Source organism: Octopus bimaculoides, chromosome 14, assembly GCF_046866305.1.
Source record: "Octopus bimaculoides isolate indiv1 chromosome 14, ASM4686630v1, whole genome shotgun sequence".
NCBI classification, from domain to species: Eukaryota; Metazoa; Mollusca; class Cephalopoda; order Octopoda; family Octopodidae; genus Octopus; species Octopus bimaculoides.
Window position 1 is genome coordinate 45,903,211 of NC_142941.1, and position 5,143 is coordinate 45,908,353.

Here is a 5,143-nt window from a genome sequence, read left to right on the forward strand (position 1 = left end):
ACCAAGTACAGACATCTCAAGCTCCACTCTTGATCTAGATGGAGAGAGGCAGGTACTTTTTCTTTTTTATCAACCCTAAAACGATAAAAGACAGGGTTGACCTGAACAAAATCTGAACTCAGAACTGAAAGCCAGAATAAATATTGCAATGTATTCTACCCAACACTCAACTGACTGCTAGTTAATCACCTTATATCTAGAACAGTTACCATATAAACAGAGATAGCCTTTTATTCATCTCAGTAGTTTCTACTCCTCAGCATTAGCTATTTACTCTCATTGAAATTCTCCTTGCCATATTCTCCAGATCCGACTTTCTCATATTAAACAAGTGCCATTTAAGAAGAGAGGAAACCCTTAAAAAAAGCAATAGGCACAAGTTTTCTTTCCCCAGAATCAAAAATAAGTAGATGCTCCCTCATAATGTTTTTGTTGCCTGAGCAGTGACAAAAGAAAAGAAAAAAAAGAAAAATGCAACAAAATAAAAACAACAACAGAAATACTGAGACAACGTGAAATATTTTGGTAGACATTTTACAGAAGTTCTTGAACAAATTCTTTGTCCTTTTTTTTTTTTGGTTTTGTTTTCAAACATCATTCTTGTTTTTTTTTTTTTATCACTTTCCTGAAGTTGCATAAGATTTATAATACATTTTTTTCTTTTTATAGAACATGGCTCTTTTTTTATTTTTATTTTATATATATAATTTTTCTTGGAATTGGTTGGAAACTGGAGAAATAGTAACAATAATAGTAGTAGAAATGGTGGTAGTATATTAGTACTAGAAATAATTGGTGGTAGTAATAGTAGTAATAATAGTCAACATGACAAGATTTTTTAAAACTCAGAATGTAGATATTAAACACCATCAAGTATTTAGGGTGACATTCTGTCTTGGACATTAAACTGTCCTAATAATAAATGATGGTGATGATGATTTCCTTTTAGGCAGAAGGCCACAAGTTTTGGGGTGGAAGGAATAGTTGATTAAACTGACCCAATACTTGACTGTTTATTTCATCGATCTTGGAAGGTTGAAGGGTAATGTTGACCCCTGATGATGTTTCCATTCAGAATGTAGATAGAGGAAAGAACACGACTAATAAATATGACAAATCATTTTTGTCCAATGCTCTACCGATTTCTGACCCTTCACTGGCTTTCATCTAGTTTCTATCGCAGGCACAAGACCTTGCGTTTGGCAGGATGAGCTCAGAATATGAGTTGCAGCAAAATACCACATGGCACTTCGTCTGCCACAAACAGTTCTGCTTACCCACAGCCCTTTCTTGTATCAACCCCACTACTTGACTGGGTCTTTGTTTAATCGACCCAGGAAGGATGAGAGGCAGAGTTGACACTAGTAGGATATGAACACAGGAAGAACCAGAACAAACACTACAAGGCATTTTGTCCAATATCCTAAAGATTCTGCCAACCCACCACTCTTCCTAATAATAATAATATTAATACTGGTTTCTAATTTAGACACAAGGCCAGCAATACTGAGGGGAAGGGGAAGTCAATTACATTGACCCCAGTGCTCAACTGGTACTTATTTTATCGACCCCAAAAGGATGAAAGCAAAGTTGACTTCAGTGGCATCCAGATACAGAACAAGAAATGCTGCTAAGCATTTTGTCCAGCATGGTAACAATTTCTAATTTAGGTGCAAAGCCAGCGATAGGAAGGAAGTTAGTCAATACCATCAACCCCAGTACGCAACTAGTATTTTACTCTAACGACCCTGAAGGGATGAAAGGCAAAGTTGACCTTGGTGAATTTGAATTCAGAATGCAAAGAACCAGAACAAATATCACAAAACATGTTTTTTCTGATGCTCTACCAATTCTGCCAATCCACATCCCTTCCACTGAAGGCACAAGGCCTGAAATTTGGGGGGAGGGGACGAGTCAATTACATCAATCCCAGTGTTTCACTGGTACTTACTTTATCGATCCCGAAAGGATGAAAGGCAAAGTTGACCTTGGCAGAATTTGAACTCATAATAATAATAATGATGAGGATGATGATGATGATAATGATTTCTAACATAGGCACAAGGCAAGAAGTTCCAAGGGGAAGAGGTATAATTGATTTAGCTGACCCCTGTACTTGACCAGTACGCTATCACTACCAACCCCCTCCAAAAGAATGAAAGACTAAGTCAGCCCCTGGGAATTTGAGCTTAGAACATAAACAGACACAACAAAATACATGCAACAAGGTAGTTAATCTGTCGCTCCACTGATTCTACTGTTTCCACTACCTTCAATAACAACAATCCTTTCTACTGCAGGGACAAGGCCTGAAATTTGGCGGGAGGGGACTAGTCGATTACATCAACCCCCAGTGTTTCACTGGTACATAATTCATTGAATTCTTTCTACTGTAGGTACAAGGCCTGAAATTTTTGGAGAGGTTGTAGTCAATTATATTGACCCCAGTGTTCAACTGGTACTTATTTCATTGATCCAGAAAGGATGAAAAGACAAAGTTGACCTCAGCAGAATGTAAAGACAGATGAAATGCTGCTAAGAATTTAGTCCAGCAATACCAATGATTCGGCCAGTTTGCTGCTTTAACCTTCAATAATAATAATAATTTCTAATGTTGGCACAAAGCCTGAAATTTTAGGGGAAGGAAATATGTAACTAAATACAGTGAGGCATATTGTCCTTCACTTTACTGATTCTACTAATTCACAGCACCTATCATTCATATAATATTAATAATAATAACGGTCTCTTCTGACTAGGCAGAAAGGACCTGCACTATCTGACTCCAGTACTTAACTGGAGCTTTATTTTAGCTACCCTCAAAGTACGAAAAGCAAAGTGAACATCAGTAAGAGTTGATCTCGGACATAAATGATCATAACTAAACACTGGAAGGTTTTTACTCTAACACTATTAATTTTGCTAATTTACAGCCCTAATAATAATCCTTTCAATTATAGCACAATTCCTGAAATTTTAGGACAGTGGGGGGGGGGGGGGGTTAGTTGAATGCATCAACCCCAGTGCTTGACAAATACTTATTTCATGAACCCCAAAAAGATAAAAGGTAATGTCAACCCTAGCAGAATTGGAAATACTTCCCAAATAATAATAATAATAATAATAATAATAATCGTTTCTAATTTAGGCACAAAGCCAGTAATTGTAAGGGGTGGGAGTAGTCAAGTGCATTGACCTCCAGTACTTGGCTGGTGCTTTATCAACCCCCGAATGGATGAAAGATAAAGTGGAGCTCATCAGGATTTGAACCCTGTCCAATTCTGCTAATCCAACACCCTAATAGTAGTAATAATAATAATAATAATGTAAATGTCTTTTTTAAAATTTTGGCACAAGGCCAGCAATTTTAGGAGAGGAAGTAAGTTGGTTACACCAACCCCAGTGCTCAACTGGTAATTATTTCACTGACTCTGAAAGGTTGAAAAGCAAAGATAATGTCAGCAGAATTTGAATTCAGAATGTAAAACTAGAAGAAATGCCACAAAGCATTTTGCCCAACATATAATGATTCTGCCAGCTCATCACCTTCTTAATGATAACAAGGATAATCCTTTCTACTATAGGAAATTTTAGTGGGAGGGGCTAGTAAATTACACTGATCCTACTATGTGACAGGTACTTTATCTTATAGATCCCAAAAGGATGGAAGACAAAACTGATCTCAAGGGAATCTGAATGCAGAAGAAAAGTTGCTATGCATTTTGTCTGGCATGCCAATAATTCTCCCAGTCACTGCCTTTTTAATAATAATAATAATAATAATAATAATAATAATAATAAAAATAATCCTTTCTATTATGAGCACAAGGTCTGAAATTTGAGGGGATGGGGTTAGTCAATAACATTGACCCCAGTACTTGACTCATACTCATTTTACTGACCTTGAAAGAATGTAAGGCAAAGTTGACCTCGGTGGAATTTGAACTCAGAACCTAAAGACGGGTGAAATACCACTAAGCATTTTACCCAATGTGCTAATGATTCTGCCAGCTCACCACCATATTTACTTAATTACTTAATTATAATAATGATAATAATAATAATAATAATAATAATAATAATAATAATGGTTTCAAATTTTTGCCACAAGGGTAGCCATTTTGGGGGAGGGGAGGAGTTGATTACATCGACCCCAGTGCGTAACTGGTACTTATTTCATCAACCCTGAAAGGATGAAAGGTAAAGTCGACCTCGGCGGAATTTGAACTCAGAATGCAAAGACAGATGAAATACTGCTAAGCATTTCGTCCAGTGCACTAATGACTCTGCCACCTCACTGTCTTAAATAATGATAATGACGATTTCAAATTTTGGCACAAGGCCAGCAACTTCAGGGAGGGGGAAAGCCAATTACATCAGCCCTAGTACTCAACTGGTACTCGTTTTATCAATCTCAAAAGGATGAAAGGCAAAGTTGACTTTGGCAGAATTCAAACTCAGAGTGTAAAGAGAGAGGAAATGGTTCTAAGCATTTTGTCTGGTGTGCTAATGATTCTGCCAGCTTACCACCTTATATAGTTAATAATAATAATAATAATCCTTTCTACAATAGGCACAAGGCCTGAAATTTTGGGAGAGGAGACTAGTTGATTACATAGACCCCAGTATTTCACTGGTACTTAATTTATTGACCTCAAAAGGACGAAAGGCAAAAATCGACCTCAGCAGAATTTGAACTCAGAATGCAGCAATGGATGAAAAGCCGCTAAGCATTTCATCCGGTGCGCTAACAATTCTCCCAGTTCACTGCCTTAGTCAATAATAATAATAATAATAATAATAATACTTTCTACTATAGGCACAAAGCCTGAAATTTTTTTTTGGGGGGGGGGGCACTAGTCAATTATACCGACCCCAGTGTTTCACTGGTACTTAATTTATCGACCTTGAAAAGATGAAAGGCAAAGTCGACCTTGGCAAAATTTGAACTCAGAATGTAGTGATGGACGAAATATCGCTAAGCATTTTGTCTGGTGTGCTAATGATTCTGCCAGCTTGCTACCTTAGTTAATAATAACAATAATAATATTTTTTAACTTAGGGACAAATCCATTGCTTTTAGATGGGGAAGGGGGGGGGGTGCATCCATCAAATTGATCCTTAAGCTTTTGACTGGTACTTA